Raw genomic sequence first — 25,677 nt, 5'->3', positions numbered from 1 at the left:
TGGGCGCGGATGTCATCTGTGGCGCGAGTAGGGCGGCCTCAGTGCTGTGGTTGCCTCGGAATCGGAATTGGGATGGGTCGAGGATGGTGTTCTCTTCGATGAAACGTGTCAGTTCCCTATTGACTGCTTTCTCTGCCACCTTGGCTGCAAAGGGGAGGAGGTAGATGGGCCGGGAGGTCTTGAGGTCAGAGGGGTTGGCCGTGGGCTTCTTGAGCAGGAGTCTGACTTCTGAGCGCTTCGAGTCAGGGAAGGTGTCTGTTGTGAACGTAGTGTTGATGGTCTATTGTAGTTCCGGTGCAGTGGCGTCCGTGGCCCTGTGGTAGATGTGCGGGAGCAGGGGTCGGTGGGGACCCCCGAGTGAATGCCTTGCATGGTCATGGCGGTGTCCTGAGTATGTTTACGTTGCAGATGCTGTTTTCCCAGATGCCTTCTGCTAGCTTAGGAATAGTTTATTATTATGCATCAGACAATGACAGTGAGGCTCTCATCGAAAGCAGAAGATGCCAGGACGGGGGGAGCAACTCGTGGGAAGTGCTGACCGTATCCTACAGTCCGTCCAGTGTAACGATTCAAGGACATTGCCAGGCATGTACTATTGTGCTGCCTTGAGAAACAGGAGAGTTTACCTGCACCCAGAGTCAGAAGTAATATGATTGGTTCCCAAGAGTGAGAACAAGCTGTAATATTGCAACCTAATGCCTTGCTGAGATATATCACATAATAACAGCGTTTGTTCCTTAGATTAGGGAAGAAATGCTTGGTGACTTAGAACTGAAAAGATCCTTCTCACCTCTGCTGAGCTCGACTTCCTGAGTGCAAAGGTTTAATGCCAAAGCATTCATATTCTCTTGTCAGAGAACTTTGTATTCTGAAGCAGTCACCTTATTCTAATTTTTTTATGGAGTTTTTTTATATAGCGCGAACTTGACCCGAATCGGGTATCAGATTGCTTTACATAGCACCAGTTGCGTTACATGAGGACACATTCATTTTATTTTTTTGTTTTTGTTAGGCACGGGGAGATTAAGTGATTTGCCCAAAATCACATGATGTTCAGCATTGTTGCCGAGACTCGAACCCAGTTCCCCAGATTCGAGAACGACCACCCTAGTCGTCAGGCCAACTCCTCTCCCCTGGACTTTATCAACTCATACCTGCTTAATTTAAGTTAGGGGTTTCCTTTATGGAACACAATTGTTGTACATCTTGGATTATTTGTGTAATTCTTATTAATGTTCTATTTCCCTTATCTTGACATATTGCCCCCTGGACAATTTAAAATTTTAATAATGGTGCTTACAATCTGAATACTTAATGAATTGTATTTTACTAAATGTGTTAATAAAACCTCAAAAACTCACAAAAATTGTCTTTACTATTTCTGGTGGAGTCTAATTGGTTTTCACTCTTTATGGAAATTAAGGTAAATGATTGCTCCTGTGACTCTCTCCACGTCAAGTAAGAAGAATCCATATGACCAGTGGAGGAGTTTGTCTGATGAATTTTACCAGACGTTTGAGATTTAAAAATCCTGCTCCATCAGAAACAAGAGGCCATGTAATTAATAAAAGGAGCGGTATACAAGTACACAGTGAAACAGCTCAACATAACACTGTCTTGAAACTGAAGTAAGTGTCTTCTACCTCCACATCTCACCTCAATGTTTCTGAAACCTGACTCCTGGTGTTTTCTCTCTGAAAAACATTATTGCTTGGAACTAAGAGCTCTCTGCATGGTGTCAATTGATCAGTCTTTTTCTATTTCTTCTTCAAGTTAAGGGTCTTTCTAGAAACTGTTGTCCAACAGCTAAGAATGAATGAAAATACCACAGGGATTTTCCACTCAAAGATGACACCAAATCCAGTAATAGCACCAGATGCTCACAGTCCAAAATATGTTCTATGAAAGTCAGCATTGAAACAAAATTCAAACACAATTTCTGGTTGAAGAACAGAGTGCATCAACACCACTGGTACAGTGGGAAAATAGCAAAGAAGTCTGCCAGTAGAATGTCAAACCATAAATATCTCTTCTTGTCTAGTCTCTCTTGTGTATGTCCTACTGTGCAATTGCATTGGAGGAAGTTCCTCTGCAGAGCCAGGACAAACAACATGCTGAGCAATACAGCTAACGTTAGACCATCCTAAGATCAACAGATTAATTGTACCTTTAACGAGACATGGTCACAGAAAATGCAATGCATACTTTATCTTGAGAACTGTGGCGATTCTGAGATCCAGGGGACGGAATTCCTGCTATGCAGAAAAAACGGGAAAAGTCCTTCCAACTACAAGTCCCAGACTGCCTTGGGGTTATCTCATTGGACTTAAGCCCTTCCTCTGCAAGGGGAAGGTGCTTGTCAATTAATCTGTTTGAGCATCAAGGAAGGGCGGATGGTGTTCCCCGCCGGATCCCAGCGTGAAGATTAAAGCCTCGTGGAAGCCTGTTTTGTCCTGGATTCGAGTTCTGGAGTACCGGCTGGTATTCGTAAATAATTGTGAGATTTATCGTGTGGAAAGTGCGGGCTCGCCTTTTTCCTGAAATGAACAGTAATCCCTGACATTTGATTTATTGTTTCCGCTAGTTAGTTAGAGAAGCCGCGGCGTTTGTGAGAAGCACAAGACGCTTCTGTTCAACACGCGAGAAAATAAAAGCGTGTTTATTTCCTGAAACGCGACTGGGTTGTGGACGCGTTCAGGGAATACGCTTATAGTTTTGTAGAGAGGTTTTTTTTTTAGAGCAAGCAGGTACAGAACTACGTGAGAAAACCGCCTGCTCTTTTTCTCCTGGAAATCAATAATTCTACAAAACTGTCAAGTTTAATTTTCCTTCATCCCGAGACAAGGACTCTGTTTGTGGTTATTTAATTCCTCGTATTGTGTCAGTAACAATACAAGGATAAAGAAGAAAAGAAGTTCCTTTCTTTCCTGTGATTTGTACTCTGGTGAAGTTCGTGTTTTTTATATGCTTCTTGAACCTGCATTCTGGGATTTGTTCTGGTTCTGGCGCATCTGATATAAAGACTGGGTTTACTCTGGAAGTAATATATGATGGGAATTGAGGAATCTTGGTGAGTGAAAGAAAGGCACTTGCACAATACAATGAGCAGAGGTCATTGAATATATAAGTAATTGTGTGTTTTGTCATCCCACCTGCAGCCTTGAAGGTAGACTAGACCCAGCCCAGAGTGTTATTCATGTCCCTGTGAGAAGTCGTGGGAATACCCCTTCATCCTCTTTCCCTTTTTTCCTCTGGGGTGCGAAGTCAGGCAGAGTGTTTAAAATCCTCTGCTGGGGGTCGTGCTGTGAGGAAATAAGGGACTTAGCATCAGATATCGTCTCTGCTTGGCCCCAGGAAAAGGTTAGTGGTGTTCTTGGTTCTTGCGCTACTGCCAGTCACGACAGATTGACAAGCCCAAGTATACAAGCCCGGCCTAGACGATGAATATAGAAAGTGTGTTGAATTCTGTGGTGGAGAGCCTTGCGGCTCTACAACAGGAGGTCACTACTTCTAGAACTGAGAATCAGGTGTTATATAAGGAAGTGGGTGTGCTTCGGAAGGAAGTGGCAGGGTTAGCTCGAAAAAACCCGGGAGGGGTTTCTTATATAAAACCAGCCACTTTGCAACCCCCTGCATCTACTGTTTCCCAGGGAGCTGAAGGGGGTGGGTTCTCTCTGTCCTCCCCAGCCACATCCTCCCCTTCTGACACTGTACCAACTGTTCATGTGATACAAAACACTGGTATTCCTTTAGCGCCCCCTGAAAGGTTCTACGGGGATCCCCGTAAGTTCGAGACATTTTTAAATCAGTGTAGGTTGCACTTTTTGTGCAAACCTGGGGTGTTTCAGGATGATGCTGCAAAAACGGCATTCATGATGTCGTGCATGGGAGGCAATGCATCAAGTTGGACTATTCCCTTGTTAGAGAGAAATGATCCTGTGTTACACAGTTTCGAGGACTTTTGTTCGGAACTACGAAGGCTATTCGATCGAAAGCTACATATGTTGTCCTTGGATAGAGAACTATTAACATTGCGACAAGGGTCTCAAGACTTGCTTTCATACATCACATTGTTCAATCGACTAGTGGTCGAAACAGAGTGGCCTACTGCAAAAAGAATATCCATCTTCTATCAAGGGCTACGAGGAGAGCTTAAAGACCTGTTGGCACAGGTAGTGCAGCTCCCTACTACCTGCGAGGAACTTATCGATTTGACAGTCCAATTAGACCATCGACTCCTGGAAAGAAGGGGTGATCGGAGCAGAGGGGAAGGGCGTTTCTTCTATCCTCGTTTCAAGAGTACCACAGAGGAGCATCCAAAAATGCCTGAAGGGGTAGAGCCTATGCAGATCGGAGGTATACGAGGACCCCTCTCCAAGGAAGAGAAGGAGAGGAGAAGACGACTGAAACAATGTCTGTATTGTGGCAAAGGAGGCCATTTCGTTAAGGATTGCAGAGCGAGGAATGCCTTGCCTGGACGACCCTTAGTGCCACCTAATCAAGCGATGATACAATCAGGACGACCGGCGGAAAACTAGAAAGCCCAAATCAGGAAGAGGTCTCTGCCTTGGGTTGTCAAATTCAAACGATCTCACCAATGCTTGCGAACACCTTGCATCCAGCAGTAGCCCATATGAATCTGAAGGTCACCCTGTGGGTCAATTCTCGTGAAGCCATGGAGATCGATGCGTTGCTTGATTCTGGTGCTACCGGAAACTACATCAATCAAGAATATGCGATGAAGATTGGAATAATATGCGAGAAGAAGGACAAACCGGAGCTAGTGAAAGCAGTAGATGGTACTGTCCTGTCATCGGGTCCTGTGTCCTATCATACTCGTGCGTTATTGATGCAGACGAGCCAGAATCACCAGGAACATATACAATTCGACCTGATTGATGCTCCTCAATTCCGGCTTATTCTAGGAATGCCATGGTTGACCCTTCACGATCCTAAGGTCAGCTGGGCCGCGCGCACAATCACTCTGTCATCGGACTTCTGCAAAGAAAATTGTAGACAAGCATTGCCAAACACTGAAGCGATCAACACCACGCCTTCAGTGTGTTTAGCAACAGAATGCACCAGAGGACATTATTGTTGTGCCACTGTTCTTCCCGAAGAATACAAGTCCTATCGCTCCTTGTTCGATAAACAAAAGGCAACGGATCTACCTCCACATCGTGTATACGACTGCCGTATCGAACTCCTTCCTGGAGCAGACATTCCGTGTAGTCGAGTATACGCCCTGACAGAAAAAGAGACGCGGTATCTGAGGAACTACCTCGATGAGAATTTGGCTACAGGGTTTATCCGGCATTCAACATCTCCTGCCTCATCCCCTATGTTTTTCATCCCGAAGAAGGACTGCGACGAGTTACGACCATGTATCGATTATAGAGCCATCAATAGAATAACCATCAAGAATCGATATCCACTCCCTCTTATACCTGTGCTTTTGGACCAATTGAAGGGAGCCCGTTTTTTCACCAAACTCGATCTTAGAGAGGCATACCATTTGGTCAGAGTCCAGAGTGGGGATGAGTGGAAGACCGCGTTTCGAACAAAATTCGGTTTGTTCGAGTATAGAGTGATGCCCTTCGGGCTTTGTAACGCCCCTGCCGCCTTCCAGTATTTCATGGATGAAGTATTGAGAGGTTGTTTGGAAACATTTTGTATAGTATACATCGATGACATTTTGATCTATTCATCTACCCTTCCTGAGCATGTGGAGCATGTGAAAACCGTACTCAGTAAATTGCAGCATAATTCTTTGTATGCTAAGCTCGAAAAATGCCTGTTTCATGTTACTGAGGTTGCATTCCTTGGTTACATCATCAATGCAAAAGGATTCCAAATGGACTCCAGTAAGCTATCATTGGCTGGAGTACTCCTCAAAACGTTAAATCCGTTCAGAGTTTCCTTGGCTTTGCCAATTATTACAGACGGTTTATTAAAGATTTCTCCAAGATAATCCATCCTATTTCCAGCTTGTTGAGAAAAAATACACCGTTTGTATGGAAAAAGGAGGCTGCTATATCTTTCCAGTACTTGAAAGATCAGTTTACTCGAGCCCCCATTCTTCGCCATCCGGATCCTCAGATACCCTTTGTGCTGGAAACAGATGCCTCTCAATATGCCATAGGGGGAATTTTATCACAACGCCATCCTGAAACTGGCCAATTACATCCTGTTGCCTATTACTCGAAGAAACTCACTCCTTGTGAGATTAACTATTCCATTTCGGATAAGGAACTTTTGGCAATAAAAAGGGCATGTGAGGAATGGCGTCATTACCTATTGGGAGCTGCTCATACAGTTGAGATCTACACTGATCATAGAAATCTACTGTTCTTGAAAACAGCAAAGGCGCTTACGCCTCGGCAATTGAGATGGACATTATTCTTCTCAGATTACGATTTTGTTATCAAGTACAAACCTGGGCCACAGAACGGTAAAGCGGACGCCCTGTCTCGCATAGGCGAAACTGAGGAACAACGTGCAGTGAGCGAAGAAGAACCCCCGCTAATCCTGAAAGAATCAAGTGGTCAACCACCCTCAATAGCTTTGTTGGCTACACAGGAATTTTTGGAAGATGTGCGTGTAGCTCTTGCAGATTCGGAAGTACAGGAATGGGTGCAAGAAGATCCTGAACACCGAATGGAAAAAGACGACCTTGCCTACCATGGGTCTGCTATCTATGTCCCTACTGAGATCCTGCAACTACAAGTATTGAGCTGGATACATGATTCCCCCTTGGGCGGTCATTTGGGGATCTACAAGACCATTGCTGGAGTGGAACGTGAATTTTGGTGGTCCAACCTTAGGGAAGATGTGAGGCAGTATATCAAGAACTGTGCTGTTTGTATGCAAGGAAAATCCATCCATGTCAAACCAATTGGACTTCTGAGACCTCTACCTATTCCCCCTAAACCTTGGCACACGTTGTCCATGGACTTTATAGTCGAAATGCCACCCTGTAACGATAAGACCGTGATCCTAGTTGTCGTAGACCATTTGACAAAAATGGGACATTTTATTCCGTTGACTGGTCTTCCCACGTCAGCTGAATTGGCACAGGTGTTTCTGCAACATATCATTCGAGCACATGGTATTCCTTGTGTGCTCATTACGGATAGAGGAACTCAATTTACTTCCCGATTCTGGAAAGCTCTTTGTAAGTCCATGGACGTCGATGCTCGACTCTCTTCCTCTTACCACCCCCAAACTGATGGCAAAACGGAACATCTGAATCAGACGTTGGAGCAGTATCTTCGCTGCTTTGCTCTGCAAAGCGATATGGACTGGACTATGTTAATTTGGATGGCTGAGTTCGCCTACAATAATGCCATTCATTCCACATTGGGTTGTTCTCCTTTTTTTTGTCTGTATGGCTATCATCCTAATGCACTTCCTTTTGAGGTGCCCGTACATTCTCCAGTACCCAGCATTCATGAACATCATGCCCATCTCAAAGCTGTGCTGGTTGCTGCACGGAACAACCTGGCGCATGCGCAGTCTTCCCAGAAACGCTTTGCTGATAGGAGGAGAACGCCTGCACCCGACTACGGGGTGGGGGACAGGGTGTGGCTTTCCACTAGGCACATACATTTGAAAGGGGAAAATAAGCTGAAACCTAAGTATGTGGGGCCTTACAGCATAGTGGAGGTTAATAACCCTGTGGCTATGAGATTGTCCCTCCCTGATTCATGGAAGATACATCCTGTTTTTCATGTCTCCCTTCTTCAACCTTGTCCTGTTAGTTCTAGACTTTTGGATAGGCCACTTCCTATTGACGTTGATGGGCAGGAGGAATATGAGGTACAGGTTCTTCTTGATTCCCGTATGGTTAGGGGTCGGATTCAGTACTTGGTGGGTTGGAAGGGATATGGACCTGAGGAGAGGACATGGGAGCCTTTGGCCAATCTGAATTGTCCTGAGCTCATTGCTCAATTCCACGAGAATCATCCTGGGAAGCCTGGACGACCGCCGGGTCGGCTGTCCTCGAGAGGAGGTTCTGTGGCGATTCTGAGATCCAGGGGACGGAATTCCTGCTATGCAGAAAAAACGGGAAAAGTCCTTCCAACTACAAGTCCCAGACTGCCTTGGGGTTATCTCATTGGACTTAAGCCCTTCCTCTGCAAGGGGAAGGTGCTTGTCAATTAATCTGTTTGAGCATCAAGGAAGGGCCGATGGTGTTCCCCGCCGGATCCCAGCGTGAAGATTAAAGCCTCGTGGAAGCCTGTTTTGTCCTGGATTCGAGTTCTGGAGTACCGGCTGGTATTCGTAAATAATTGTGAGATTTATCGTGTGGAAAGTGCGGGCTCGCCTTTTTCCTGAAATGAACAGTAATCCCTGACATTTGATTTATTGTTTCCGCTAGTTAGTTAGAGAAGCCGCGGCGTTTGTGAGAAGCACAAGACGCTTCTGTTCAACACGCGAGAAAATAAAAGCGTGTTTATTTCCTGAAACGCAACTGGGTTGTGGACGCGTTCAGGGAATACGCTTATAGTTTTGTAGAGAAGTTTTTTTTTAGAGCAAGCAGGTACAGAACTACGTGAGAAAACCGCCTGCTCTTTTTCACCTGGAAATCAATAATTCTACAAAACTGTCAAGTTTAATTTTCCTTCATCCCGAGACAAGGACTCTGTTTGTGGTTATTTAATTCCTCGTATTGTGTCAGTAACAATACAAGGATAAAGAAGAAAAGAAGTTCCTTTCTTTCCTGTGATTTGTACTCTGGTGAAGTTCGTGTTTTTTATATGCTTCTTGAACCTGCATTCTGGGATTTGTTCTGGTTCTGGCGCATCTGATATAAAGACTGGGTTTACTCTGGAAGTAATATATGATGGGAATTGAGGAATCTTGGTGAGTGAAAGAAAGGCACTTGCACAATACAATGAGCAGAGGTCATTGAATATATAAGTAATTGTGTGTTTTGTCATCCCACCTGCAGCCTTGAAGGTAGACTAGACCCAGCCCAGAGTGTTATTCATGTCCCTGTGAGAAGTCGTGGGAATACCCCTTCATCCTCTTTCCCTTTTTTCCTCTGGGGTGCGAAGTCAGGCAGAGTGTTTAAAATCCTCTGCTGGGGGTCGTGCTGTGAGGAAATAAGGGACTTAGCATCAGATATCGTCTCTGCTTGGCCCCAGGAAAAGGTTAGTGGTGTTCTTGGTTCTTGCGCTACTGCCAGTCACGACAAGAACATTTACATTAGCAAAACATGCAAAAAGGTAGACTTCAGGGAATGCTTTTCACAATTGCCAAAATAACGAATGAGAGAAAGATAAATGCACTAATACTGAAGGTCACATGTGGCATGGCTAAATTGAAGGACTTCTGGCTCTAGATTGCTCTAAATCTAGTATGTGTCATGATCATGAGGCAGCATACAGCCCCCAACCCTCACCTTTCCAGGTTGCGCCTGAAAAGTACGAAAGTTGTAGGGACTACATATCCCATAAGGCCAAGGGACAAGTAACAGGAACACAGGAAGGAGCACACTCCTATATAAGTCCCGCCTCCTGAGAAAACGGCGCTTGACAAACTGCCGTCGGAGCCTAGATGCTGGTTGCCGTAACCTGTCTACACTTTCCTGTAATCCGTGCGTTTTTGAACCTAAAAGAAACGCAAGCTTTGGAGCGCCACCGCGCTTTGTTTTATCCTGCCTTAGCTCGCGGCAACTGCCGCGGAACAGAGGGAGGAGCCGCGTCTCTGTTTCCTTGGAGCCGCTCCGGAGACGCCGACCCTTACGCTGTGTGGGAGAGTGGTTTAACCTCTCCACAGCGGTACTTTGGTTTCCACCTGCAGTCTCGGTTCTGGAACCGAACCTGAGAGACCTCGTGGATTTCTACTTTACTTTTTGCACGAACTTTATTTTGGAATTCCCGGTGCCCGTGGAAACTGGCAAGCCACCCTTTATAAACCTCCGTTGCTCCGAGTACTGGAGTCGGAGGAGATACAGAGACAGCGCCTGGCTGCCTGCAACGGTGCTTGCCGGTATTCTTTTCTCTCCGCACGTCGGACCAGCACTCCCAGGAGCCTGCCTTCTCTGACACCCCTCAGCCATCAGAAAAGTCCTGTGGACAACATTCAGGACGCATTCATGTAAGTGTAGGTGTGAATGGTATGTGTCTGAGTAGGAGTGGGAGGGAATACAGTGCTACTCATTCTGTTCTTGTTTTCTCCCTACTGCAGGGGTCCAAGAGGGAGTCTAGAACAGGTCTCCTATTCCTGTGAGCGAAACAGGCTTCTTTATTATTTTGTCCCCTTCCCCTTTTCCCTAGAATACTTCACTACCCATAGTGCTCTGCTTCATTGTGGTGGGTGTAGTGTTAAGGGGACATTGGGAACTACTCTTCACGGCATCGTTCCCGCTGGCTGTTCTTAAGGTTAGTGGCTTAGTATTGTTGGCGCTACTGACACCTGACAGTATGCATTCTGTCTTTTTTGTATACATTGCATATCATAGAATGGCAATCATATATTTAACTTTGTGAAAAGGAAGAGAAGTATGAGAGCACAAGGTATTTCAAACTGATAGGCCTGTTTTTAATTCGTATTAATATGTATATTTGAATAAAACAAACTAGACTCTAAAACATGAAACCTATAGCTTTCATTGAAATAATTTTACAAAAGAATAAACGCAAATGGAAATATTGTAAATTAATCAGTTTACCTGAATTGAGTTCTGGTCATCTTTTTCTACATTTAGAAGATCTTCAACCATGACAGCTCCTTGTTTTTCAGAGGCCTCATTGTTCAGGGGGGTGTGGACGTAATGAGCCAGACATGGAAATGCATTCTGGCTGTTTAATGAATCAGTTGTTAAACAAACATCATGGGAATAGGTCTGAAGAAATGCTCGAACACCGTCTATTCCCACAAGTTGTGAGGATGGAAGGGCATTAAAATTCACTCCAGATGATGGCAATAGCTGAGATTGCCTCCACTGACGAAGTCTGAATAAGAGCAATAGAATGACAAAGAAAAGGAACAAGAAGGAAACAACAGACACAGCAATTACCAGATACAGTGTAAGGTTTGGTTCAATATCTGTAGGAGACGATAAAGTGCTCAGATCAGCAACAACTTCCGGGATGCTGTCAGCCAACAATATTGTGACAGTGACTGAAGAAGAGAGAGAAGGTTGTCCATTGTCCTTCACTAAAATCACCAATAGTTGCTTCATGGCATCTTTTTCCATAATGGGACGGGCTGTTCTGATTTCTCCAGTGTGCGAATGTACAGTAAACAGTCCCTGCTCTGTGGACCTCAGCAGCTGGTACGAGAGCCAAGCATTCTGGCCGGAATCCTCATCAACAGCGACTACCTTAGTTAGATCAGAAACCTTAGTATCTAAGCAAAACAAAAAGAGAAATGATTTCAACGAGCAGGTTGCATTCATAACAGAATATGGTATGCTAAGTGGCCATATTTACAATATTCTGAGACGACATTGGGGCCTGTTACAATGTAACACAGTACCAGCCAATGCCATTTCTGCACGACCAAAAGTTGTTTACCGTAAAGGTAAAACAATTAGAAATATGTTATGTCCCAGTCACGTTGAAGAACGAAAATCTAACTCTTGCATATGGATGACGACCGGGCCGGTAGGCTTTTGTCATGCCTGTCATGTACACATTGCAGATCGTCAAGATTCCGTCCGCATTGAGAGAAGTGAGCGGTGGTTGGCAGTGGTTGGCAAAAGCCGTGAAGAGCAGAATGCGCATGCGCGGGAGAGTAGCGGTGAAGACAAAAACCCGCCCTACGCACACAGGAAATTGCTTTGCGTTTAGCTAGCCTGAGTTTGTCGTTCCGGGTTATTTGGCGTCCGAGGAGAGAGGAGTTAGGAGTTTGGCGTTCAGGTACCGTTCAGCGTCTTGCTTACAGTTGCGAAGCATTTAGCTTCCATATCCTTCGTCCCTTTGTTTTTGTTATCCGTTTGGACTTTCATTTACCCGCGGTTAGCGGTTGTCTTCTTGGTTGCTTATGGCGTTTTCCTTTATCTAATAAGTCGATCGGGTTCTTTTATGTTCCTTCATTGATACCGGTCTTGACTTTGGAATTACTACGGTGCACCTATTCGGTGCTCAGGGTGAGTGAGTGCTTCGAGGCTTAGTAAGAACATTAACTTGTAGTATAGCAGCTAATGGGAGTTGTTTTTGTATTCAAGGGTTCAGACACTAAAAGCCTACAGTCAGCGCAGTACAGAGTTCCTGTCGTTTTCTTTTCCTATGATACACAGTTCTTGTTCTCCTACAATAAGGTATTACAGAGAATCAGCATATAACATACCAAAGAGACACGGGGAGGGGTTGGTTTTTCATTACTGTTTATTTTATATTTCTGCAGTGCCATAGCAGTGAAGCCTACTAATCCTACGCTGACGAAGACTGTGGTGTGTCTGTCTTATCTTCCCCTTCCTACCCTTGTTTTGTTCCCCTGTGTTCCCTGGGTCACTCTTCGGACGTTAGTGTTTTATCCTGACGCCTGGAGGGTGATTAGGGGAATCAGGGGGTCTAACGTCGTGGATCCAGGACTCTTCTGAGACTAAAGGTGCGTGCATGACAGAACGCAAAGCCTTTATAAATATCGTCTCCCAAGAGTCATGGAGCTCACGCTGCAGGATGTCGCTACTATGGTGGGTAATCTCCAAAGAGAGACCCAAAACATTGCAGATAGGTTGGCAGTCTTAAGCACACAGGATGGAGAGAGAGCAGGGACTAGTAATGCCACACCAGTAGTGCAAGTGGTTACGCCCCATTCCATTCCATTGGCCCCACCTGAACGATTTTACGGGGAACCCTCAAAATGTGCCGCTTTTCTGACCCAGTGTCAGTTGCATTTTCTATGTAAAGCTGCTTGCTTCCCTAACGATCAAGCCAAGGTAGCTTTTGTACTATCGTATTTAGGGGGGTCAGCCGCTAATTGGACTATTCCCTTGATAGAAAAAGATGACCCTATGTTATTGGATTACGCAGCATTTCGCAGAGAACTGCGTAAAATGTTTGACAAACATACCTTCACTCACGCGGCTGATACGGAGCTACTACATCTGAAACAGGGTTCGAGAGATTTAGTCACCTATATCACAACCTTTAACAGATTAGTGGTAGAGGCGGACTGGCCTGTTAACAAGAGAAGCGCGCTGTTCTATAAAGGGCTACGAGACGAGCTTAAGGATGAGCTGGCTCATGTAGTGGATCCTCCTGCAACCTGCCCAGAGTTGATAGATTTAGTCGTAAAGCTAGATCATAGATTGGGTGAAAGAAGAAAAGATAGAGGCAGAACTGAATACCCTAGATATGGCCACAAAGAAAAGAAACTAGAAGTGGAAGCAAAAAACGAAGAACCGGAACCCATGCAAATAGGGAGTATCAAAGGTCCCTTGAGTGAGACTGAAAAACAAAGGCGTAGAACTAATAGATTGTGTTTGTATTGTGGAAAAGGGGGTCATTTCCTCAGAGAATGTCCTGTCAAGCCTAAGCCATTTCGCAAATCGGAAAACTAGCAGACCCTAAGGTAACAGAGACCGTACCGCTGGGTCCTATAGTACAAATGGTCTCCTCTGTAATGGATAATAAGGGACATTTCTATGTTGACTCCATATTGTCATGGGGGAATTCATCGGTTAACCTAGCCATTATGATAGATTCCGGTGCATCTGGTAATTTCATGGACTATCAATGGGCCAAGTCCAATAGTATACCTGTCGAACCAAAAACCACACCCGAGGAAGTGTTTACCATAGATGGGAGTCCTTTAACCTCCGGACCCATCACCCATTCCAGTATTCAATTAAAGATGTGTATAGGTTCCACACACATAGAAACATTGTCTTTCGATTTAATAGAATCTCCCCAGTTCCCTGTGGTCTTGGGTCTTCCGTGGTTGCGCCTCCATAATCCCCACATTAATTGGAAGCGGGCTAGCATTTCTTTTCCGGAGCAAGAAGAACCGATGCCTCCTATAGAGACAGGTCCCACTTCCCTGCCATCGTACAACCTCATCTCCACTAACAGACAGGGTCCCATACCAAAGACCACCGAGTCTTTTTCAGCAACAGAGCAGGAAGAACAACCCGATGTAATCCTGCCCTCAGTGTATAGCGAGTACCACACTGTGTTTGACCAAAAGCAAGCCACCTGTTTACCGCCGCATAGAGTCTATGACTGCCGGATAGATCTCCAGCATGGTGCTCGCATCCCTACCAGTAGGGTATACTCCCTGACGGAGAAAGAGAATGCATATCTGAGGGAGTATCTTGACTCCATGTTAGATCTGGGATTTATTCGGCCGTCTAGATCCCCGGCCTCTTCAGCTTTATTTTTTATCCCGAAACGGGAAGGGGGCTTGCGCTGCTGCATTGACTATCGTTCCTTGAACGACATCACTATTAAAAACAAGTACCCTCTGCCGCTCATCTCCTCTCTGCTCGACCAGGTGAAGGATGCCCAATGGTTCACGAAGTTAGATCTACGTGGGGCCTATCACCTGGTTCGAGTCAGAGAGGGTGATGAGTGGAAAACAGCCTTTTGCACCAAGTATGGGCTATACGAGTATTTGGTGATGCCCTTCGGGCTATGCAATGCTCCTTCAGCATTTCAATACTTCATAAACGAGGTGCTGAAGGAGTATCTCGACAAACATGTCATAGCCTATATCGATGATTTGTTGATATACTCCAAAACCATGGAAGACCATGTGAGCCATGTAAAATCTGTTCTTCAGTTGTTACTTGATAACGATTTATTTTGCAAGTTGGATAAGTGTTTCTTTCACCGGCATCAAGTTGCCTTTTTGGGTTACATAGTATCAGCAACAGGTCTAAGCATGGATCCCAGTAAAGTCAGTGCAGTGTTGAATTGGCCTCCTCCTAAAAACGTAAAAGAAATCCAACAATTCATTGGGTTCGCAAACTTTTATAGGCGCTTCATCCACCACTTTTCAGATCTAGTGGCTCCTATCACCAAATTATTGAGAAAAGGGGTTCCGTTCCAATGGACTGAGACCACGAACAACGCCTTCACCTTACTTAAAACCGCTTTTACTCAGGCTCCCATTCTCAAACACCCTGATCCTTCTAGTCCCTATATAGTGGAGGTTGACGCTTCACAAGTGGCGGTGGGAGGCATACTTTCCCAGGCAGAGGCTTCCACCGGTGAATTACATCCTGTGGCCTATTATTCCCACAAATTGACCCCAGCGGAGGTGAATTATACTGTGGGGGATAGAGAGCTTTTGGCTATTAAAAAGGTATTGGAGGAATGGAGACAGTATCTCCTAGGGACTAACCATACTGTTACCGTCCTAACAGACCATCGCAACCTCCAGTATCTCAAATCGGCCAGAGCACTGTCCATGCGGCAGCTTAGATGGACACAGTTTTTTAACGAGTATGATTTCAAAATTCACTTTAGAGCTGGGAGGCAAAACGGGAAGGCCGACGCTTTGTCTCGTTTGGGTTTTGATCCTGACCCATCAGTTGAGGACCCTCCTTGTATTGTTGCACCTCACAGGTTGATTGGCGCCATAAGTACCGAAGAGGACTTTCTCCTTCAGGTCAGGAGCGCTCAGTCTGACCCTGTGGCTAGGGACCTTGCACAGAAACACCAGGTCAGATTCGCTTCAGACTTGATGTACATTCAGGGGGGGTTGTTTGTTCCCACAGTTCCTCTACAACGACAAGTTATGGAGTGGTGTCATTCTCATGGGGTGGCGGGTCATCCAGGCTATAAAAGGTCTTTGGAATTAATCCGGAGGCATTGTTGGTGGCCCCATATGGCTCATGACATTCAGTTGTTTGTACAAACCTGTCATGTTTGTGCTCAAGGAAAGCCCACACATGAAGGGTTCGTGGGTCTGTTGTTGCCTCTTCCTACACCTGTGGCACCCTGGCAATCTGTCTCTATGGATTTCATAGTGGAATTGCCGAGAACACATAGGGGCAATACTGCGCTATTAGTAGTGGTGGACATGTTCACTAAGGCGGCTCACTTCATTCCGCTGCAAGGCCTCCCTACTTCGGTGGGGTTGGCGAATGTGTTCCTGCAACATGTTGTACGCCTCCATGGTTTACCATCTGTTGTGGTTACGGACAGAGGCTCTCAATTTATCTCCAAGTTTTGGAGACAGTTATGCAAATCCCTGCAGATGGAGGTGCGTTTGTCCTCCAGTCACCATCCGCAGACGGATGGACAGACAGAACGTGTCAACCAGAGCCTTGAACAATTCCTTAGGTGTCAGCTGTTGCAGGAACAAAAGGAATGGGATGACCTGATCTGGTTGGCAGAACTGTCTTATAACAACAGCCACCACTTCTCCACTTTGTACACACCCTTCTATGCATCATATGGTTTTCATCCCAGAGTCCTCCCGTTCCCTCCGTTGAAGCCATGCGCCATACCGGCTGCTCAGGAAATGGTGGCACACTTACAAGTGGTACATTCCAACATACATACCAACCTTGACAGAGCCAAAATGGAGTATAAAAACAAGGCTGATACACATAGAAGAGCAGGAACGGTGTATCAAAGAAACGACAAGGTATGGTTGTCCACCAGGCACATAGCATTGAAGGGAGCATGTAAATTCAAGCCTAAATACATAGGCCCTTTTTCTGTGGTGAAAATAATCAATCCGGTGGCTGTTAAACTGGCTCTGCCCCCTTCGATGAAAATCCATCCTGTTTTTCACGTTTCTTTACTGAAACCAGTGGTGCCCGGTACTCGTCTCCCTGTTGTTCCTCTTTCCGTCCCGGTAGACTCAGATGATGAATATGAGGTGGGAGCGATTGTTGACTCCAGGAGAGTGAGAAACCGTCTCCAATACTTGATACATTGGAAGGGGTTCGGAATTGAGGAACGGTCTTGGGAGCCTGCCACTCAAGTGCATGCGCCTCGGTTGTTGCGAGCCTTTCATAGGAGATACCCCTACAAGCCCAAACCGGTGGGGGGCGTTGTAGGAGGGGTGTTCTGTCATGCCTGTCATGTACACATTGCAGATCGTCAAGATTCCGTCCGCATTGAGAGAAGTGAGCGGTGGTTGGCAGTGGTTGGCAAAAGCCGTGAAGAGCAGAATGCGCATGCGCGGGAGAGTAGCGGTGAAGACAAAAACCCGCCCTACGCACACAGGAAATTGCTTTGCGTTTAGCTAGCCTGAGTTTGTCGTTCCGGGTTATTTGGCGTCCGAGGAGAGAGGAGTTAGGAGTTTGGCGTTCAGGTACCGTTCAGCGTCTTGCTTACAGTTGCGAAGCATTTAGCTTCCATATCCTTCGTCCCTTTGTTTTTGTTATCCGTTTGGACTTTCATTTACCCGCGGTTAGCGGTTGTCTTCTTGGTTGCTTATGGCGTTTTCCTTTATCTAATAAGTCGATCGGGTTCTTTTATGTTCCTTCATTGATACCGGTCTTGACTTTGGAATTACTACGGTGCACCTATTCGGTGCTCAGGGTGAGTGAGTGCTTCGAGGCTTAGTAAGAACATTAACTTGTAGTATAGCAGCTAATGGGAGTTGTTTTTGTATTCAAGGGTTCAGACACTAAAAGCCTACAGTCAGCGCAGTACAGAGTTCCTGTCGTTTTCTTTTCCTATGATACACAGTTCTTGTTCTCCTACAATAAGGTATTACAGAGAATCAGCATATAACATACCAAAGAGACACGGGGAGGGGTTGGTTTTTCATTACTGTTTATTTTATATTTCTGCAGTGCCATAGCAGTGAAGCCTACTAATCCTACGCTGACGAAGACTGTGGTGTGTCTGTCTTATCTTCCCCTTCCTACCCTTGTTTTGTTCCCCTGTGTTCCCTGGGTCACTCTTCGGACGTTAGTGTTTTATCCTGACGCCTGGAGGGTGATTAGGGGAATCAGGGGGTCTAACGTCGTGGATCCAGGACTCTTCTGAGACTAAAGGTGCGTGCATGACAGCTTTCATACATGCGGAAAATGCAATGTTTGTCAATTTGGAATTAATAGATGTACTAAATTCCAATACAATCGATCCAAAGAATATCGCATATTATCCTTTATGAATTGCAATACTACCTTCTGCATATACGTGCTGCAATGTTACTGTGGGAAAATATATGTGGGAAGCAGTAGTAGACTGCTTAAAATAAGGATACAAGAACATATTAGGGACATTAAAAAAAGAGATGAACGCTCTCCAATAGCCCAACATATAGCAGAGACACACCCCACTCAGACTGAAATAAAGTTTCATGCTATAGATCATGTACGTGCAGGAAATAGAGGAGGGGATAGAATGGTCAGACTGAGACAAACAGAGGCAAAATGGATATGTCGCTTGAGGGCCGTCCCTGAAGGTTTAAATTTTAATAATGAGTTGCATCACTTTCTATAAACCTTTACGAGACTGATGATATGTCTGACTTTGGTCTTCTGTCCAATTTGATACAAACAAGTACATATTTCAGTGCATGTGTCAATGCCTTACAAATTGGATTTGTCAGTAATATCTTTCCAAGACGTAATCATCAAAAGTGTCATCTTGAGATCTTATATAGCATAATTTCAAAACGTGCAGTACCAACATAATCTTGAAACCCTCTTTCAGGCAACAATTATTAAAAATGATGTCATCATATGTTATCTCTAATTATCATCATTCTGTATGACTGAACTATATGTTTAGAGATGATGCTGAGACTGTTTTCCGGCAGCCTGTTGGGTCATATACAAAAAGACTATACTTGATTTCTGAGCAATAACGTATTGGTGATATACTAGCACACCATCAAACAGATTTAAGTGTTCTGACATAAGAAAAATATTGCCAGTATTATAGGGGTTAGACTGATTCATTAACTGTATTTCCTGACCATTTCTGAATAAGAAGAACAAACACTGTATTTCCTGACCATTTCTGAATAAGAAGAACAAACACTGTTCCGCGATCCGTTTTTGATCCATAACACGAGAATGCGTTTGAATTTAGAGCATTCACTCTGCAATTTTAGTTTTTAACTATCGGTAAATAGGAGAGACAGTTCTAATCCCACTGATTGGACATTGGGCAATGGCTCCGGTTTTTGCCTGCGAGGCACATAGCAGGAAAATGTATTTTACCCGTTTATCAGCACTACATCCCCCATGAGCCGCTATCGTTTCCGCCCATAACATTGCATAGGAGGTGGCAGCTCAAAACATAGAGTGCAGGCATTAATACTACATTTCCCATTACCCCGGGACGCCGAGAGTGACGCCAGACGTTTTGCAGTCTAGAAACAACAACATTAAAAAAATGTGATATCGAGCCGCAATGGGACTTCATTTCCCATGATTACGCTGGAGTTACGAACTACGAAAGTTCGAATGCCAGTGTAGCGCGGTAAAAACAATTACATACAGCTGATGCGAATAGCTTAATTGCGGACGGGAAGACGGGTATTTAAAGACGCTCACATAAGGGCTTACTGAACCGTTTGGAAAGGACCCTATGCGATACGTCGGCGGCACGCCAAAAGTAAGTACTGCGGGCACTCCCTTTTAGTACTGTCATTTATCGGGTCGATGTGTTCTCCACCGATATCGACTCATTTTTCTCAGGCAATTACCCATGATTTCGCATGTGCCATCTGGTTACTAGTTGTGGTCTTTGCGCGACAAATGTTTTTTAAAGCAAAGATGCTACAGCCTCTTTTTGCATAAACAGGCAACAATAGTCTGTTATTTCTAGTGCTCACTAGCTCTGCCTCTCCACTTAAAAGTAGCAAGGACAGTTGGCAAAATTGATTTACTCTCTTTTGGTATTTTAGTATGCTTTATATCATAACATGGTTCCTTCTTTTTGTCTCCGATTTCTGCAAAGTGCAGAGGCAGATTAGAGTAGTTAATAGAGATTCCCTGAAATAAACAATTGTATAACAATACTGGCTATGCGAGTGTGAAAACCTAAGACACTATAGCCTACCTTTTGCTGATATTCAGGCAATGGGTCATTAGTCTGAGACTACCATATTGCTCAACCTATAAAAGTGAAGGGGATGATTAGGTGTTACGGAGCCTATGTACATGTAATAATGATAACAAAAAATAGATATGATAGGAAATAATGCTGCCATACTATCATATTAACATAAGGAATAATCCTACCACAACCTATAAAATTGAAGGGGATGATGAGGTGTCATGCAGCCTATGCACATGTAATAATAATAACAAAAAATAGATATGATAGGAAACAATGCTGCTATACTGTCATATTAATATATGGGATAATCCTAAGTAAATGAGGAGACGTTTATATGTACCAAATAGACTGTATTTCTACTAAAAAATTGATATATATTATTACAGATGCCCGCTACTTACTGATGAAACCTTGATGGGCCTCACAATACTTCCAAAAAACTATACATGCAAAAGAGAAAGATATCATTGGGGATATTCCATATTACTCTTGATAATGTAAGTAGAACTCTCAGGACTATTTTTCTCCAACTTTCCAAGGATGGTACAACATAGGGTAAACTGTTCTTTGGGTGTTTTATGTATTCCTTAGATTTTTTCTGATGTGGAGGATAAAACATTGAAAAGCTGCTATATAATATAAAATAAACCTGACAACCATATCGAATTCAAGACGGACTAGGAAACACGTTTTTAAGTGTGAGTGTCATCAGTACTATTTTACTTAGCATGTACCATCTGTAAGAAAATACGACAATCTAATATGTAATTCCGATATTTCATAGATCCCCTTCTATGGTGTATCTTTTCTCAAACGACGCAAGTTCTATCGATCACAGTTCTACCGATCTTAGAGGTATGTTCCTATTTTCCAAATGTCCAAACCGTGTGGTGTTTGTAGATCTATCTGATATTACCTGACATGAAATGGATCTAGTAAGGAATGTGGACTCATGGTACATCTAAAAGATATAACCATCCTTTAGCCATATATGAAATTTCAATGAATTTGATGAAATTTTTTTTACAGTTAGTTCTTCGCTACTCAATGGTCACACAAGAAGGTGCATTGAAGCTAACTTTCCTCCCTGTGTTAGCTTTCTTTTACCCATATCTTGTGAAAGATTGGATATGAAATATAAGCACATGTCAACTCTGTCTATCACTTTCCAAAAGTGTAAAGTATAACAAATGTAAAATCTGGACCTGTTAAATGAATTTATAATAACTGTAGACCACAACAACAAATATAGAATGTATGCAAGACAACATTCAATGGTTAGTTGTACTAGGCTTAGGACAACAACTCGTGGTCTTTTTAAAATATTGTGTATATAATATGTGTTTGTACTGATTTTAGATTGTAAATATTTTCTATGTGTAATTCTTTGTTTTTATATAAATTGCTTCTAGCCCTGAAGAAGTCACGTTGGTGACGAAACGCGTTGGCAGCTAGCAATTTTGTGAATTTCGAATTTTCTTCAATAAACAGATTTTCTACACAACTTCAAGACTTTCAGTTCACATAATTTTTTTTTTTGGAAAGTGTATATGTTATATGTCTGAAAAACACTGTTGCACTATTTGGCAAAAAATTACAATTTGTATATAATTTTCCTTGTGCGGGTCACTGTGTTTCTCTTATCGTATGTGGTGTTCTGCATCACTGTTTAGGGGGTGTTCACGGGTCACGCCCTCGACCAATACGCACAGGAACTCAAGTTTCTGATAAATAGACTATATATAGTGGATTAGTGTGCAGGCAGAAAATAGCTCTGACCCCATTCCTTTTGTGTTTTCTTAGTGATTATATAGCCTGGTTCAGAAGAGCGAGGAGCAATCTCCATCCCAGAGGAGCCATCTGTTGGCGGTGATGGGTATAATATCTCAGGGGTGTTGTCGTTCTGATCCAGTATAAAAAATGCAAGAGTAGCATTGTTAGTCAGAGTGGGAGAACCTCTGTCTTGAGCTTTAATTTGAACCTCAAACTCTCGGAATTCTTCAAAATCGAAAACTCGAAGTGCATAGATGATACCAGTTTCAGAGTTAATGGAAATGAAGGATGTCACAGGTTGGTCTCCAAGAAGACCCCCAACAATCGAATAAGAGACTTTGCCGTTCATATCAACATCCTGATCATTTGCCATGACTCTAAAAATTGAAGCTCCTGGTTGCATGTTTTCCATTACATATACTCTATACAACAACTGATCAAACACTGGTGGGTTGTCGTTTTCATCGGTAATCTGCAGGTGAATGGTTTTGGTCTTACTTATTGGAGGGCTGCCTTTATCCATGGCAGTAATTGTAATATTATACTCCGATACTTCTTCTCTGTCCAGTGAGCCTTCAGTCATCAAACTGTAGTAACTCCCAAATGACTTCTCTAACCGAAAAGGGAGATGTGGGGGGATGTGACATGTAATCTCACCGTATTCTTCAGAATCTCGATCATATACCTCTAAAAGAGCAATGACTGTTCCTTCTGGGCTATTCTCAGCAACGTGGTTAAGCACAGGTGACACAATGATTTCAGGGCTGTTGTCATTCACATTTATCACTTCCACCAGCACTTTGCAACGGGCTGCACTTTCACCATCAGTTGCCTGCACTTCCAATTCATACTGCTCAGTTTCTTCAAAGTCCAGTGGTTTAACCGTGGATATTTCTCCAGTTTTGGAATCTAGATAGAACATCAATAAAACCTTTTCTGCCATATTGTTGAATAAGTAGATTAATTCCGAGTTGGCTCCTTGGTCTCTGTCAGTAGCTGTTACAGTTGTCACAAGAGTGCCTTTGGCCACGTTTTCCAGCGCTTTAATTTTGTAAACGGACTGATTGAAGACTGGTGGGTTATCGTTAACATCAAGAACAATAACGTGGACCTGCACCATGCTTGATCTCACCGGATCCCCCCCATCTGTGGCTGTGAGAATAAGTTTGTGGATATCTTGCTTTTCTCGGTCTAGGTGGTTCTTTAGCACTAGTTTAGTGTATTTTACAACATTGGTACTGATGCTAAAATTCAGTGCAAAGTGGCTGTTGGAACTGAGTTCATAACTCTGGAGGGAGTTTTTCCCCACGTCTGGGTCATGGGCATCGGGCAGATCAAAGCGCGCTCCTGGTAATTTACTTTCAAATATTTGTAATACAACCTTATCAGTTAAGAAAGTGGGTGAATTATCATTGATATCCAGAATCTCAATTTCCACAGCATATACCTTCATTTCTCGCTGGACAATAATCTCTAAATCTAATAAACACTGGGCTAGCTGTGCACACACCTCTTCTCTGTCTACCCTTTCATTAATGTATAGATGCCCGTTGTTTACATTAAAAATAAAATATTGCTTCCTACCTCTGTACACAATCCGGGCTCCTCCCTCTGATAACTCCTTTGTATCCATCCCCAGGTCCAGAGCCACATTCCCAACAAAAGATCCTTTCCTCATCTCCTCGGGGATGGAATAACGCAGCTGCCCGGAAGCGGCTCCACAGACTGACAGCAGAGCAACGAGAAGCAGCAGAGGAGCCCCGGAGTCACAGCGCCTCGAAGACCGAGCCCCGGAGTAACAGCGGCTCGGTGACTGAGCTCCGGAGTAACAGCGCCTCGGTGACTGAGCCCCGGGGTAACAGCGCCTCGATGCCTGAGCTCCGGAGTAACAGCGCCTGGAAGACTGAGCCCCGGAGTAACAGCGCCTCCGTGCCTGAGTATTGGGGAAACAGCGCCTCGGTGACAGACCTCTGGAGTAACAGTGTTTCGGTGCCCGAGCCATGAACGAAAATTAATGTTGGATTATCGGAAGAAAATGGTTTCCACAAGTGCTTGAGTTAGAGCGATGTCTTAAATAAAGGGAATGCACCTCCGAAATCGGTACAACCGAATCCCTTCTCCGCCAGCCGCCGCTATACAGGAATCTGGTCATTCACATCTGTAACTGCAGCACGTGATCAGCACGGTCGACTGGCACAGTTCTCTCTCAGCTTGGTGAGCAGCGCCGCTCGATGACCAAACTCATAACTGCAGCAGTGCGATTAAAAAAGGAATTACGTTTTTTAAGAATCATTTCAAGAACCGCATTTTCATTAACTTAAAGAAAGGGCAATGTATGCATTTGGTATCTTCATATCTAGCTAATTGGAAATGTGTACTGTCTTTTATAATGCTTACAGAGGGAATAAAAAAATCCTATATATAGCACCTTTCTTTAATTAATCCTGCACTCCGAGATATATCACATAACAGCTATTATTGACCCCTTGCAGCCCTACTTACTTAGACTTCCCTGTAGGATTGGTGCCTCTGAATAAACGGGAATAAACTGTCCCTATCATATTATAGCAGTTGTCATTGGCATATGCTGCATCACAAGGCAAGCACTGTCAATGTGTAAATTAAGCATCCTTGTTGGAGCTATTGGGGCTTCTAAATTAGTGCAGGGGATGTTGTAAAAACACATCGGGGTTGATTCAAAGAACTGATTAAGTATCTCAAGTAACGCCATCTGTGGGAGCCTGCGTTGGCTGGCCGCAGTGAGTTGACATTAGTTTCTTGAAGGAGAATAACTGTTTAACTTCTAGTTTGCTTATTGTTGCAGGCGTGGACTTTGCCAGTAAGAAAAACATGCAGATCTTCCTCATTTAAACCTACTAAAGGATGAACTGCTTTACGAGTACGAGTGCCCAACTGGTAAGTGACAGTGATTTTAAATGGCTGTGGTATACATGTTTTCTGTTATATAAAGGGAAATAGTTACTGACCTCTGTATAAACCCAAAGCCAGCATCAATGTGCCCACATTTCCCCACACCATCTTTGTGAGTCCTGGCACGTGTATGACTTCTGCTGCTTGGAAGAAGGGGAATTCCCTCCAAGAGCTTTCCAAATCCTGCCTGTTTCCTACTGCTTTGACCTGCTGGCCACATCTGCATTTAGGTTTTAAAAGCAGCTCATTATTTCCTGGTCGCCTCCAACAACCCACAACGCCCTTCTTTCGTTTTTCCCCCCTGTATTCTAATATCTGCTGTATGCCTATGTGCACTTCGATCAAAGATATACAATACCAGTAAAAAACACCTTTCTAACTCAGGAAGATAACCATAAAATCACATACCATACTAGGGATGGGTTTTACCTACCTACTTATCTAGTTACAAAACAGCAGCGATTTACCCGTGTTGACAAAAGATGGACAAATCAGCTCGAATATGACCAGACCTGTATAATCTATGGAGGTTTGATTCAAGTTTGAACACAATGAACTGCTTGGAACAGACTAAATCGAGCAGCTTACAGAGACACAAGCTCGCCTCCGGTCCATCTGAATCACACTCTAGGCTTGAATAATAGAGTTCTAATGGAGTAGTATCTTTCAAGACAAATTGCGTCAGAAGAAGACGTCATGCTCTACTTTAACAATCTTTATAGACGTGTTTTTTTCTATGCACCAGCCACATTTGGAGGGAATTATGTCCCAGCTGCTGCCAATCCGAGAAGTACTCTACAAAAATCTAGTATTTTAGTTAACATAATTTCCAATCCTTGCATGTATTTATATTTGTATTGTCTAGAGAACCTATTCAAATCGTAAGGAAGGCCAGGGTCACTAAAACGCTTAAATTTAGACAGAGGGAGATGTGTGACATGACCAGCCCTGACTACAGCCGCTGCCACTCAACCCCAAGGTAGAAGGACTGAGGAGTGTGTGGTGCAGCCTGAACCAGGCTGGTGATGGAGAGGAG

At 44.0% G+C, this 25,677-nt stretch overlaps 1 protein-coding gene and 1 pseudogene across 1 annotated transcript in view; both read right to left on the bottom strand.

The window, feature by feature from the left end:
- The window catches only part of LOC144767141 (protocadherin gamma-A10-like), a 458,767-nt gene that overhangs the window by 377,798 nt on the left and 55,292 nt on the right, over positions 1–25,677 (bottom strand). The window lies entirely within an intron of this gene.
- LOC144767146 (protocadherin gamma-A6 pseudogene) lies at positions 10,670–23,712 on the bottom strand (annotated as a pseudogene).

The sequence above is a fragment of the Lissotriton helveticus genome, chromosome 7 (genome assembly GCF_964261635.1).
Source record: "Lissotriton helveticus chromosome 7, aLisHel1.1, whole genome shotgun sequence".
Lineage (NCBI taxonomy): Eukaryota > Metazoa > Chordata > Amphibia > Caudata > Salamandridae > Lissotriton > Lissotriton helveticus.
The sequence above is the reverse complement of the archived record's forward strand: the minus strand, read 5'-3'. Positions and strand labels throughout refer to the sequence as shown.